Source organism: Lissotriton vulgaris, chromosome 9 (assembly GCF_964263255.1).
Source record: "Lissotriton vulgaris chromosome 9, aLisVul1.2, whole genome shotgun sequence".
NCBI classification, from domain to species: Eukaryota; Metazoa; Chordata; class Amphibia; order Caudata; family Salamandridae; genus Lissotriton; species Lissotriton vulgaris.
The window spans coordinates 198,987,449-199,003,029 of record NC_141697.1 but is presented as its reverse complement, the minus strand read 5'-3'; positions in this window follow the sequence as shown (position 1 = coordinate 199,003,029).

Sequence of the window (15,581 nt, the reverse complement as noted above, 5' to 3'; positions counted from 1 at the left end):
TTTGAAAATCTTCCTCAGCATCTTCAGGTTACGGAAGCATGAGGTGGTAACAACATTGAATATACTGTCAATCATAAATCACAAAAGCACATTATAAAGACATAGAGACATCTACAATTCACTTGTTCCAAATAAGGCACGAGAAAATACTTTTACTACAGGAGTTAAACCATCACATTAAGATTTGGTAAACATCCCCAATAAAATACATACAATATTTTGTCCTTCAGAAAAATAGACTCTTGTATTAATGCTTGTCTGCACTTGGTAATACCCATTTCTTTAAAATCTGTGATAAAAATGTTAGTAAATTTACACTTTGCTATTTATCACCATGACATATTACCCAAAGGGGAGACAGAGTTGCCACATTGGACATCCAAATCTATACCAAGTGAGGAGTGAGACTCCCCAGGGATAAAAACTATGTCTCGATAGGGTTCCAAATCTGAGGAGGTTTGAGTCATAATATACTGTACATTAGATTTCCGTTTTTGGGTTCTTCCTCCTTTCAGCCTTGCATCCTTGTTTTCAGGAAACAATGTTTACGCCATATGTTTCCAGGTGTTATTTCAAATGGATCCATAAAGGCAGTACATCAACCCAATTTTTCAGTATACAACTTTATAAATGCAATCCATGGGACATTCAGGCAATGATCACATGCTAAACATTATTGTATGAGGATGCTATCTCAAATGCATATTTATTCCACCATATTGAAGTCCACAAAAGTAATGCTGCTAATTTAATTTGACTCTCTCTATAACCTAGGCTGGATTCTTTATTGTTTGACCTGGCATCCTTGCCACTGTTTCTCCAGACTTTTTGCCTTTGAACTCATGTTTTTGCTGACTTCCTTTTCTGGCCTTAGGAATCTGCGCACTTTACCACTACCAGCCACTCCTCAAGTGCATGTGCTCTGTATTTTAAACATGGTGACATTGGTTGCAACCACAATCTGCATATTTGATTTATATATATGTCCCTAGTACAGGGCATAATATGTGCTCATGATCTGTAAGTTAAAATGTTGCTTGCAGTCTTACAACACTGTTTGAGCCACCCACTTAAGTTGCCCTTCAAACATATTTCAGGCCAGTCACTGCAGAGCCTGATTGTGTAGTTTGTAAGTGCTATTTCTGACTGATAATTTAACCTACTAGTCAGGTCCAAACATTTCCGTAAATTACATAAAGGTCACCCCTAAGGAATTCCATGGGCAGCCCATGGGAAGCCCATGGGCAGGGTGCAGTGTATTTCCAAAGTAGGACATGTATTTTTAAGTTTTACATTTCCTGTTAGTGAAATACATTTAAATTAGTTTTTCACTGCTGCACGACATATCTCTCCTATAGGCTAACATTGTGATTGTCTTATTACATTTTATGAGTGTAATTTCCTATTGAGAAGAGATGACAAACCCAAAGGTGGTGTCCCTGGATTCACAATTTGAAAACATGACAATTTAAAAACACAACTGATGGTTTTTAAAAAGCAGTTCTGAAAATGTCACTTTCTTAAAGTTAGAAAAAGAGAACTGGAACGTGTGTCCTAGATACTGGGTGCACTACCAAGCATCATTGTAAAATGTAAACAGTCTGAACCGTACAAAGTGAAAATGTTTATCAAGGTGTAACACTGATTTACTGCTGAGCGTGAATGGTAGATTGATAATAGTATCCACAGTCCAAATGATCACTAGAATGCGGAATCTTGCTCAGTCGCACTTTTTTTCTCTTATCCAGATGTTTGTTTTACATACGACTGATTTCTGATATTTGTGCTTGAAGATTCCCCTGACGAAGGGCATTTGTAACACCCAAAATGCTTTGAGATTACCATATTGTTCTATCACTATATGGTTTCAATGAATTAAGTACCTTGAGGAGTACTATTATTCTTTCATCGTTTGAAAATTAAAACAACTGATCGAGATTTGGTGTTCTAGTGATCATTTGGACGGTAGATACTATTATTAATCTACCGTTCACGCTCAGCGGTGAATCATCGTTACACCTTGATAAAAGTTTTCACTTTGTACTGTTCAGACTGTTTACACTTTACAGTAATGCATGTTAGTAGACCCAGTGTCTAGGACACAGGTCCCAGTTCTCTTTTTCTTTCTCGAATCAGCTGGGCAGGCAGAGCCTTCCCACAGGATGCACACTTGAGAAGCAAAAATTTGAGGAATTTGTTTATTGGTTGTTAATTTTTGTTTAATTTGAGTACATCCCAGCTGATTCATTGTTCTGTACTTTCCTAACGTTGGCATTTGTTTACTTAAACCATTTGGTGCCTTCTGACTGCCTCTGGAATGCACATCTGGGGTGGGTGACAGCCGTCTTCCTGCATTCCCTCAAGACAGCCACGCACAAAGGAAGAGTAGATGTGACTGAGTAGCCATCTGCATGTTGATGGGCCATCCTGAGTAGGATGGAAGGGAGGATCCGAAACCTGAAAGGGTTGTGTCCTGTCCCAACACAAAGGATTGCAAAGCCTCCTGGAGTGAGTCTGCAGCCACAGTAGGAAAGGGAGGTTCTTGTGCACATTACATGATCTGTTTGAAATCTCCCTACTCCAAAGGTCCAACAGAGGATAAGTACTGGGCCTCTGACACCACTAAATTAAACCACTCCTGGAACAGAGGACATTTGTCCAGGAAGAAGGACTGCTGTGCTGCCAGGAGGGACTACCATTCTGCTGAACTGCTTTGCTGTGTTGGCATGCTGCTTGTTGGTTCTTGCCTGGGAGTGATAATCTCTCTTTTCCATGCCCCAAGTTTTCTTCATGGGCTTGTTTGCGTGCCTCCTGTTTCTGAAGTCGCAGAGATATCAAATGCTTCATTTTCAACTTCAACTCAGCACCTGGACTTTAGTCGATTTCAATCTTGCTCTGACAAGTGGCGCCAATACAGTCCAGGGCTTTCAGAAGTGAGTTTAAAGTTCTTTATCTGCCAGAACCTGAGCATTGATGCTGTTGGGCCGATCAGAACCAACGTATAGCTTGCTAAAAGATCAAGATCAATGTATCACCAATGTTACAGGGACCTGATCAGTGCATACCATTCGTGACCACCACATCACCCCTGGAGCCACTACATCAGAACCAACGCATTGTCACCACTGCGTGGAAAATACCGATACATCAACTCTTGAGTGTAGATCGATCTGGCAAATCACACTCACAACTGCCACACTTAGGGACCGGTGCTTCGCTGCCAGAAACAATGCATTACCACAGTTTCGTAGAGAAATCTGACACAACATCACAACTTCATGGGGATTGCTGACACTTTGCTAGGCTTCACTCTGCATCTCATGCTTGCCATAGGATTATGATACTTTTGCTCAGCGGGCCCTATGTGGGTCCTGTAGCCGACTCATGCTACATCACTGGCAGCCTGAACTCTTGACTTTGTCCTGGTCCAGAGCAATTAATTAACTCTTTGAGCGCTATTTGCTTCTTAGAGCTATTTTTTGTATTGAGGGGCTCATTACGATGCCGACGGAAGCCCATCCGTGCCCGGTGGCAGTGGCGGAAAATGTATATTTTCCCACTCCAGGTGCGGTCATTGCGACCACCAAATTGTCCTACAGAGACCATTTAGCATCCGCTGCGGTCTGTCAGGCTCTGCACGTTTCTTGCAAACGCAAGGGTGGCGGACAGAGCCATTAGAGCAGGATTGGGGTGTGTAAACGTGTTCTGTCTGCCAACCAGATTACAATGTTGCAGACAGCCCTTTCCAACGCTATGGTTCCTGCAAGACAGGCCTTCCCGCTGCTCAACCTGCTGCACCTCCAGCAGAGAGGACGCTGCCACACTCAACAGTAGAGGTACGTACCAATCATCCCCATGCATGCAACCTCTGAGCAACTAAAACTCCCAGCAAGCATGGCAGCACCACGATGAATGTGGCAGCCTGCCAAATGCAAAGTGCAAAATGCAAAAAGAACAATTGTTGCACAGAATGCAGAACAACGTCATACATTCACCCCAGTGGGCCTAAATGCATCCGTTTTTTTTGCTCACCATGCCATTCCAGTTTGGACCCAGACATATGTAAATCAGTCTGGACCTGCATCCAATAGGAATTGTCCAGCCCAAACTGCCAGCCCAGGTCCTCCCTGGACTGGAAACAAACATCCTAGGACCGGTTTTGGGCTTTCAGCCCGCATCAGCCAGGATGGCTTGACTTCGGTGACATGGAGAGCACAGGACTCACATCTGAGCATACCGTCCAAAGTGTGAGGCCCACCCAATCCTCATGAATGCGCCTCGTTGCCCCTGAAGGCAACTGGGGCCAATGCCAAGCCCCGCAGTTGCAGAGCGCGCACACCGCAATATCAAAATATGTACGCCGCCGAAGGCTCACATTGGTTGATGGCTCATTTGCATAGTGTGTGCCACACCACGGCGGCATGGAAGCTGCGACCACAATCCTTCAACATTCTATCATGGCTAATGCATGTCATTGCTGTGGATGCCAGCTACCATGCATGCAAACACATACTGCATTTGCAATGTCACCATGCAAATGGCATCACATATCACAACTCATTCGCCGAAAGTGATTGGTGCACCCCATGTGTAATGTTGTAGGCCACGATGCCCCCATGCATATCAAGTAACCCCACACACAGACACAGTAATTGTATAGGAGAGTTGGTCCAGGGCATGTGTGTCTGTCCCCGTTTGTTGGCAGGGTCACAGTTCCAGTGACATCCGGTGCTTAGTGGCTGTGAGGAGGGGGGTAAGCAAGCCCTCTGGGAGTGGCTGGTACATCAGAACTACTAGAACAGTGACTGACCCCATGATGTCCACATGTGTCTGTCCCCCGTGCTGTACATCCATGTTGTGTTGTCCAGATGACACTCACTGCCCTCATTCTGTTATGTTGTTGTGAAAAGGGGGACTAAAGTTGGCGGCCGTGCAGTGACATCAGCTACATGCAACTCCGCACTGATACTGGGAAACACAACTGATGTGCCATAGAACAACAGGGCAGCTCATCCTTGATGTAGCAGTGTACTTTATGCCATACACATCGACTTCTTTGGATGTTGTGTCAGTATGGTGAGTGAGTGAAGAAAAACGTCTGAATGCAGGTCACTTGTGCATTTCATATGACCATGAGTCCTCTCAAGGTTGTGTTTGTGTGAGTCTCAGGGTAAGCTGTTCACCAGATCTAATCTATAACTCAGTTCATGCTCGTGTACCCTGACATACGTAGGAGGAGACCACCCATTCTTCGACCTGTCCCTGACCTGGTAACATCGAAATCAACCAGAAATCAACCAGAAATTCTATTTGGATTGCCGCACACTACGGAACATATGTTCCCAGTTGGAGCCCCATGTGAAGCCCAAAAGAATACATCCAGCTGCATTGTCTTCTACAAGGAAGGTTATGGCTGCACTGCATTTCTCCGCTAATTTCTCCGCTAATGGGTCTTTCAAGTACACTGCAGCCAGCACCGGTGGGAAGTCACAGCCCATGTTCAGCATGGTGGTACGTGAAGTCCTGTTAGCATTGATTCTTTACAAGGACAGATATGTCCACTTCCCAAGTAGGAATAAATTGGCAGATGTGAAGGGGGAGTTCTATGACACTCCAGGTTCTGGTGGGTGGGTCAGATGGGCCTGTCCCACCCAAACATGATCCCTGGCCCTGGCAGTGATGGCACGAGTGCCAGTACTAAATGGCCACACTCGTATTCTGGGAGTTGGGGATTTGGGCCAGAGCCCTGTCTCACATGCACCCCCAGCCACACATCTCCTTTCAGAAAGGTGGGTTTTGTCCCCAGCCTACTCATGCAGCTAAAATATGGGCATGGCAAAGGGGATAAATCCTCTCTTCTGCGCCGGGTAACCTTAACGCTTCTGCTATGTGGATATGCTGTGCGGATATCTCCCTTTAAATTCCACAGGGAGAACAAAAGTTTCTTTCTCCAGATTCACCTTACCTGGCCACTGTAGCTGCTTATCAGATTGGGCAGTGAGTAGCAACCAAGCAGGTGAGAGAATGTCTGGCAATTTGTTCTTCATAAAATCATCAGGGAAGGCCCAGCAAGACACATACTACCTGTTCACTTCATTGAAAAATTTTGTATCTTAATCAAGGCTATGCCATGGATGTAAGCCAACAATAAAAAAAATTAGATAATTGGGAATAATGATCCTTCCAATCATTTGTCTGTTGGTAATTTTGAAATGCAGATAAACTGCATTTGATGTGGATAGCTCAGTGGGTTACTGCCTTTGTCACAGAGCTACTTCTGTAACTTGCACTTCAGAAGTTACAATCCTATCATAGGACAGTGACCTAGGAATTGTCATCAAAGAGCTGCATGATAACCTGAATTAATAGTCAGAACTTAGCATTAGTTCTAGGTTGTAACATAGTCATAACTTGCCCAGTCTTTCATCATTAGAATGTTGCCATAAAGAGTTTGTTGGGGCAGATATACATCTTTATCAGCAAAGCCAACCCCTAAGCACTGGGGTGTGCATTACATCCTCAGTTACTGTTTCTCCAGACCAAACACCCTTAAAATATCCTGGCCACCAGTATGGATGAAATTTGATTCCCACACCTTGTAATCCTCATTGGCTTTTGTGACATTCCTTTTAGACTGATTTACTTACATACTTGCATGATTGATTGTCTGTACAATGTGTGCGAGAGGTAAAGTACTGTCACACCCTACACTGATATCACTAGCGCTATACAACAAATTAAATGGACATGAGATTGGCTATGGAGAGTTGAGGGGCACTGGAGGATGGTGACAGTGAGGTAAACAAGTAGTCCAGAATACGGCGGCAAGGTTAGTTCTCAATGTTCCATCTAGAACTCCCTCCCGCCCTCTACTAGCCAAGCTCCATTGGTTGCCAGTGCGGCAACGCACAAAGTTCAAAATTCTCTGTACTATTCATAGATGCCTGACAGGAAAGGGCCCTAAATATTTGACCAAAGCTTTTCAACCCTATGTGCCAGGCCGATCACTTCGATCGAGTAATCTTCACTTACTTCAGGTCCCCAAAATAAAAAAATCCCGCCAAGGAGGTCGTGCTCTGGCACACACAGGTCCCGCTCTCTGGAACTCCCTTCCCCTTGAACTTAAACTCATCACCAATCATTTATCCTTTCGTAAAACTCTCAAGACCCATCTTTTCAGCACTAATTAATTTAGTTTATGATTTCTCTCCTCTGTAATGATCAGACACAGGTCCAATCTCCCCTTCCAACATGAGCGCGGAGATACCCCTTCGGGGATTTATTCAGGCGCTATAGAAGCACATAAAATAAAATAAATAAATAAAAATAAATCTCAGTAGGAGGTGAATAAGGGGAGGGGCGCTGGGTGAGGGTGGCAGTGAGGGAATCTGAGGAGGAGGGCATGAGTGAGTGAGAAGTGTCACTTGCCTGATACTCCCACCTCAGGAAACCTCCTCCTCCCATCAGGAGGACATTATAGGGAAAAACACTTTTTGAGAGCGATAACATCTAGAAAGATATTGTGGAAGAAAATGATGCATTTCACTGGCCCTTGTAAAACTGAGGAGAGATAAAGGAGGGCCCTGAAGCAGGCCCAGTGAGATATATAAGTGACAAATCGGAACAGCAGTGGCCCACCCGAATGCAATGTTGGCCTACCCAAAGAAAAAAAATCCTAGAGCTGGGCCTTCCTGGAAGGCATTCCAAATGTTCTGGGAGCCATTGATTGTTCCCACATTGGCCTCATTCCACCACAGGCAAGTAAACCCATCTATAGGAGCCGCAAACACTACCACTCCATCAACGTGCAAGTGGTATGCCAGGGTGATCAGATCATCTCACACATGTGTGCAAAGTATCCAGGGTCGGCAAATGACTGCTACATCTGGTGGAACAGCACCCTACCCCCACTCACAACCCACACATGCCCAGTGACGATGACAGTTGTGAGGAAGAAGGCCTTGACCAGCGTCAACAGTACATCGTCAACTACTTGAGTTGAGTTTAAGTTAACAATAAGTGACCATGACTGTGTCTGTGTGCTTTGCTGTTGTCTCACTAACTTTGAGATTGTTCCTGAGATGTTGTACACATATTGGACTATGTGCAGGATTAGAGAACTTGGGCATTCAGGGATTGAGCACCCCTAAGTGCAGGACACAATTGCTATACTGCCTCACTAGCTCTCCTACTCGCTTAGAGGCATTCAAGTGCCTGTACACAAGTAGATAAGTTAAAGACAAGAAAAAGTTTTAAATGTGAAGTTTTTAATACAGATTCAAAACATGCAGCATACATGCCACAAAAAATTGAGAATGCATGAGTGCCTAACCAGTAACCACAGTGACATATCCATTTAACATTAAGCAAGATGTCCCATCAGTAATTCCTCTGGATGTAGACCCACAAGCATATCCACCACCCCTCGTAGGAAGGAGTTGTATGGGATGTCCCTGGTCTATGGGCTTTGTCAGCAAACCCCATTAATCAGCCTTTATATGGTTACATTAACATCACAATTGCTGTGTTGTTCCCATCACTGGATGGATCACTCCCCCAATGCGGGGCTTCTAGCCAGCCTCCCATGACATCTAAAGGGGATCCATTTTCTCTTTCAGCTGTGAGACTTTGTTGAGTCGGGGTGCTAGGGGCAGACCAGACCAGAATGGCAAGGGACAATGTTCTCCGAACCCCGGAAAAAATGTTCAGACAGAGAGCAGAGAACAAGCGCTGCGGACACTTTTCAAGGGACAGACATATTCTAAATTACTTGCAGGGCACAAGAACTATAAAAAGAAGTGGGGGACTGACCAAGTAAGACAAAATGCAAATGATCTCACAGCGTCATGACGTAGCTCTATGAAAGAAGTAAAATAATCCGACTAAATGACTTGTACAAATACTTGTACAAATACTGGGACAGACTAACCCATCTGACAGTCGTACAGTGTCTGCATTGATATACAGTGACAGAACAAATGCAAAAGCTTGCCTCTCTTAAGTACCTGTGAAGAGAAGGCAAGCTGTGTGCCTATATTTCCTCTGTGGCATCTACATTTAAATGTAAGGTTCAAGGCGGCCCCCAGCCAGCATATACAAACAAAAGGAGGCCGGATGGAGGAAAAAAAAAGCTCCCTCGCCTCCTGCACAGTGCTGCTGGGAATGTGTCCCGGTGTCTGGAAAGTACATTGGGACAAGCTCAGCATATTTCTGTGGAGACCAACTTCTTGACAGGGGGGGCAGTGTCCGCCCTTTGAAAAGAGGGGGGGACACCGTGTACCTGCGTGTACACCTGACTCGAGCAATGGGTACTTGCAAAACAACTACGCCATGAAATATTTATGTGCTACAGCTGCATAATGGAAGCCAGGCAAAATAGACCGCAGAACTCAGCATACTAAAAGCCAATGCTGACAGGGCTAAAGTCAGAGAGCAGTATGGCAATTCTTGTCCGGAGGCGTGAAAAAAGGTAAACACAAAATAAATTAGTCACAATTCCTGTTGCTTCGAAGGCAATCAGTTACAAAAGACAATCCAAATCATCTTTAGCAAAAAGGACCACCATCCAATCCAGCAGTATGAAGTAAAGATTGTGCTCCTCACACCACAAGGTTGTAAGGAGCATCCCATCGCAACCTGGGAGAGGTTCGATGTAGGCATGGCACAGGAGCCATTGTGTAAATGCACTGGCTCAGCTGTCAGCCTGTCTGACATATTGAAAGGCATCCCATAAACGTGTCTCTCCAAAGCAGTCCTTCTCATGGACCAACAAAGGACTCACCCACAGCTCATGATCCAGGTCAGCAAGGTATGTATTTGAAAGGCAGACATCCATGGCCCACTTAAATATACATCTTCTGCACGAAAAAGCAGGTAGCACGCAGGTGAAATAGGCATAGCGGAACGTTAGTCTATAACTGATGCGTAGCACAGCCAATGGGACACATCCAAAGAGAAGCTGCATGAGGTCACGGTACAGTAGCAACTGACCGAGCTCGGCCTGGCCCATAGGATGATCAGACATGGCGTGTGAGCACTCTAGGAACCAGTACTCAGCGGTACAGCCAAAGTAATGATCTGCAACCACTAAATGCAGAATGGAATTTTGAGGAATGACATCTGGTGGTACTCCAGGAAAAGCATGAAAGGAAGGGACAAGGCCAAAGCCTACAAGTCTGAAAAAAAGTGTGCAATGGCGTTCTGTATCAGACGGTATCAATAAATTGTGTGTCAGTTCACTGAGAAAAAAGAGGGAGTGCCGTGTTCAGCAGTGCCTGAATCGCGCGGGACGATCAAGGTTGATGTGGGAGCGACGACTTGTCTACACAGAGGCCCATGGTGCATGCATACTTATTGAAGTATGCTTTCGCAGTGGGAATGTGAGGCCACAAATGACTATCCACAATCACATATGGGGGAGTTAGGAGAACATTGCCACAAAAGGGAAATGTTGTGCAACAGTTCCTATATGCGTGATGCCTGGCCTGTGCACGCAGCAGTTGTGCTCATGCGGGACAAACTAAGTACATTTAGAAAATAGATTTACGGTGGGTATTTTGACAGGGACTCGTGTTCATGTGGGTAAACATGCATAAATCGCAAAAGTAACATGAAAATCCCTGTGCAACTATACTTGAATGTGTGAATGCGACAATGTCACCATCGTCCACATGACAGGATGTGGTGTGATGCTGGCTCTTGTGGGCACACAGCTAAGGATATCAATATTCTGCGCTATGTGATCTGTCACAACTTCTGTCATGTCCATGGTGATGTTAATAGGGGGGTGGGAGCATACTGCTTCACCTCCCAGCACAGTCCATCCCTTAGCATTCTGGTAAATGCAGTTCAGTCATGATGCTTACTTGTCAATGGAATGATGTGTCCCACCTAATTTAGGCAGGGAGAGGTACAGAGACTCAAGTGGATTGTGGCAGCTTCCTCAGCATACACCAATCACAATGTACCTTAACCCTAATGATGTAGGATAATAACGCGAGACACATGTCTAGAGAATCACAGCACTGACCTGCACTAACCTTGGTGACACACAACAATGGTGCCACAAGTAAGCATTTCAGCTGAACTGCATTTACCATGAGTTGTGTGCTCCAGTCCCCCTACTGTCCATTTTGACGGTGCTGGCCAGTGTTCTCTGGAAGGCATACTGTACAGTGTTGCCTTGTGGTGTGCTTTTGCGGTTATTCCATCATATGTATATGCACCCTTTATTTCCTTGTGTCTATATAGGTTCCTCGACTCTCTCAATGGATTTTCGCTTTTACATCGCTTTTACATCGTCGGATATATTGCGATGTGAGTTAACAGGCTACTTATTGTAATGAAAATACTCTTGACACCAAGGCATACTGTTGCGAGTTGTGTTCATTTTACACTGAGTGACAGGTAAGAGGTAAAGTTGAAAGTGATGGTGCACGAATGGTTAGTGTAGAACACACAATGGCAGAGTTTCAAAGTCCAACAGCAATGTGTGTTCTGATTCACAACAAAGTCAATGTTTGGTGACATCAGCATTTGATCCGAGAAATGCGGCACAGTGCTGTGCCACATGATCTTCTCGGGGTCTTTTTCAGATGCCCCCTCTGCCATTTGCCAGGGGGACACCTGCTGCATGCTCAGAGGTGTCTAAGGATTCACTGTGGTATGACTCACCCCTCCCTGTGGCTGCTGCTGAAGTGGTGTAACTATCATCTGGCTTGCGGGGAGGGTGGCAGGCAGCTATTAGAGCAACATGCATGTCCCTCAGAACACCCACGAGCTGGCCCATGTGCTCAGCTATTTGTCCCAAGCGAGTGTCCATGGACCTTTGCAGCATACGCTGTTCCTGCAGTACTTCAAGGACCTGGCCCATCTGTCTCTGGTTCTGCTGGTCTGCACCAAGGACAGTTAGCACGGAGTCCATGGCCTCCGTCTCATTGTCCTCCTGTGACTGTCCCCCAGTTGCCCTGCCACCTACCCTAAAGCCAGGGACTGCTGGCATTCCCTGGCACGTCCGCTCACCTTCACATTCATCCCCAATGTGCCCGGTGGTATTCGCAACTGCTGGCACAGGGACACTTTTGGAGGCAGCGGTGTTGATGGGGGAAGTGGCTGCCAAACAAGTTAGTGCTGCAGGGGTCTGCATTGGCAGTGCAGATGTTGTGGGAGTCATGGTGGTGGGGTCAGTGAGGGCCTGAGCATGAGCTGTCCTGGGCATGCCAGAGGGGCCAGGTCGGTCCTCCTCACCTGGAAAGACCAGGGACTCTGCATCCAAGAGTTCACCTTCCTGGGGGGTGCTGGCTGGGCTCATCCATGGCACGGTTGACTGCTGTTGCTAATGAGTCACCTGTTAAAGTGAGATTATATTGTCAGCATGTTCAGCGCACAGCACAACTTTGATGTTCATGTTTGGAAAATTCATTTTGAGATGACCTGACCTTTATCTTGGCATTACTAGGCATTCATGTCAGTTTGTCATCAGTCGCACATGATGTTTAGGTACATACAGGGCTTTAAGTGGGCCAGGTCTCACCAGTGCTGGGCACTGTCATTTATTTAAGAGGGCCTTGGTACGGTTCTCTATTGGTCTCTGTTTTGTACCCTACCACAGGCGGTCCATTATTTTTGCTGGACTGCATTGACAGCAGGCACATCAAAGTGTGCATGGTCACCCTCCTCACTTCTTACTAGTGGAGAAGTTACGGCATGATGTCATGCCAGGTGAGCATTGTGAGGAAGTGAAATCCTATAAGGATTCATTTTCCTCTGGAATTCCCTCCTTTGGAGACTCAGGAACATTAACATCATTGTAGTGTCACCAGGGCTTTAAGTGGAAGCTTTTTCAATGTTAGATGCAAGTCGTAGTTGCTGCTTCTTTTGCATATGCATCTGACAAACATTGTCAAAGCCAGTGGTCCGGAACTGTAGTAGGTATCATGTTACTTATTGTCTCATATATCTGGGTGCAATGGCAGTGACAGAAAAATGCAAGTCAAGTAGATCAATATGCTAAGCACAGATTTATGGCTAAGGTTTTTAGGCTATGCCCTGAATTAGATTGGCAACTCCCCTTTGAGAGGCCCCTGCATATTTTTCTTCTTACTTAAAGCCCTGGGCACCTACATTGCCCTGCTTTCACATCGTAATTAGCTGTGCGGTCATACCGCGGTCGGATTTGCAGCTTATCCGACTGTGGTGGATGGTGTTTTGTGTCATCGCCGACCGCCACTGTCTGATTTTGCCCCCATTGCATCATGTTATGACCAACGAAAATCCCACAGGTCGTGCAGGAGGTATTTTTATGATTCCATGTAGGACGAAAGGCTTTTCTATACTGCATCATAATGGGGCCCTTAGAAAATCATATCTAGACTTCTACTGCTTGGATGTTTGTAGTTTTGGTCTTGTTTTCTTCATAAAAATATGGTCTATTTTTTCGCTCTGGTGTGGAGTCTTTTTGTGGTGTTTTTACTTTGTTGCTGTCTGTTGTATGCATAAATAATTTTCACATTGCATCTTAAGTTAAGCCTGACTGCTCTGCACCAAGCTACCAAAAGGTGAGCACAGATTATTTTAAAGTGTGTTTCTGACTTACCCCGACTACATTTGTGGCTCCTGCTTGGAAAGGGTGCATATATCTGCCAACCATTCATGTACTGCATACAGTAGGGTACTAGGAGGTACACTCACAAGGACCTGACACAGAGGATTTATTTCATCTGTACACTTACCACATCCTTGTAACCCTAAATCCCTGCACTATATGCCAAAACAGTCAAATATTTTCTATTATATACTTCCTCAAACAGTGAAGTTTCTTTGTTTTCAATGTTAGCAGCCAGACTAAATATAAATCTAACAGATTGTAAGAAATGTTGCTTCCTTATGGATGTGCCAGGGGTCCAGTCCTAGCATAGTCAAAAGTCACCCTTAGAAAAAAACTGATAGACTCTCTTATTAGGCTTACCTTTGATTGAGAAGCCCTATTGCCTTAAACCAAGAGGGCCACAAGCCATGGTGAATGTTTTTGAGGGATGGTTAATATTTTCCGTTGTTCCATGAGGAAAACAAAGGAGTTCATAAGTCTTTTTAGACCATTACCAGTTCGGGATAAAAGTAGTTCATCGTCAGCATATAATAGAAGAGGCTTATCCTTAACAAGTTGCATTCCCTTACCTTTCTCAATAGGTTTATCAAGATCATTAATAAACAACAGAAAATAAATCAGTGCCAAGACACAGCCCTGCTGCATGCCACATGCTAAATCATAGGTACTGGTGCATTCGCCATGTTCCCAAAATCTGACCCTAGCTGTTGGATCAAAATGGAAGGCACAAAGGAATTTGACTAAATCCCTACCCAAGCCCTAAGTAAGTAAGAGTAACCGCAACGCCGACCTATTTACGGTGGCAAAGGCAAACCTGAGATCCATGAAGGCCAGATGTATAGGAAAGGATTTAGTGACTGCATACTTGCTAACAATAAATTGTAGGTTAAAACATTGTGCTATTTTCCCTAAACCTGTCCAAAAGCCATACTGGTCTTCTGCTAAAATATTGCACTCTTTTGTTTGATAGTATTCGTGAATATGAGCACCCTACACATCGACTACAGCCTTATTTAGGTCTATTGGGAACACTTTTCGGCATTTTATTTGAGGGACTTTAATTAATAGTGGATACCACTTCATAAAAATGAAACTCTATGGACAATAGATATTTTGGAGGGACAGTCTCAGTGTACACAGTCTGGCGCACTATAAATCGACTAAAGTGGTCAACCTCGCTAAGATCCAACAGTCACTCTCAACACCGGACTTGGTTTGTTTGTCAGCTTGGTGTCATTTGCTGTCTACCAAGTGGCCCTGATAATCTTTAATTTGCATGAGGTAACTAGGTTCTCCCATGTCTGTTTCTGTATGTCCATCCTACTTTGTTTAAGGATTTGCTAATAACTAGTTCTGCAGCTTGCTACCTCTTCTCTGTCTTTGTGCTCACAGTTCAACTCCCTCCTTAATTTAATGTTTGCTAGTGGTTTTAAATGGTTTCACTGTCAATTTCCCTGCTACTTAGCTTAATAAAAGTATGGGGGTCTCAATAAAATCCTCTGAGACCCCCATACTTGGTAAGGCATCTGTTCACCTGTTCTAAGTTAGCCTTGAATATTTTCTACACCAAAGTTCTAATATCTTCAAATTTCCAAACTAACCTCAGCCCATTATCCCTGGTGGCACCACTCATAAAGTACGTTTTGCCCTTTGGGGTGTTTATAGTAACAATAAGGGGATAGTGGTCACTACGTATACTTGGGATGGTATTCTGTCTAAAATATAAAGAATTCTTGAGATGCAAATACAATCAACGATAGCGCGAGATCCTCAACCTACAGATTTGGCACCTCCTAGCAAAAAAAAATGCATTACATGAAATGTTTCCCCTGGCATACTGCACTGGGGTCATTCTCTGGGATCGTATAATAAAAATGGATTTAATAAAGGCCTGATTAGGAGTTGGGAGATTAATTCTGACCCGTGCATAAAACCCTGTTTATGCACAGGTTCAAATTATGAGATGTTAGACACT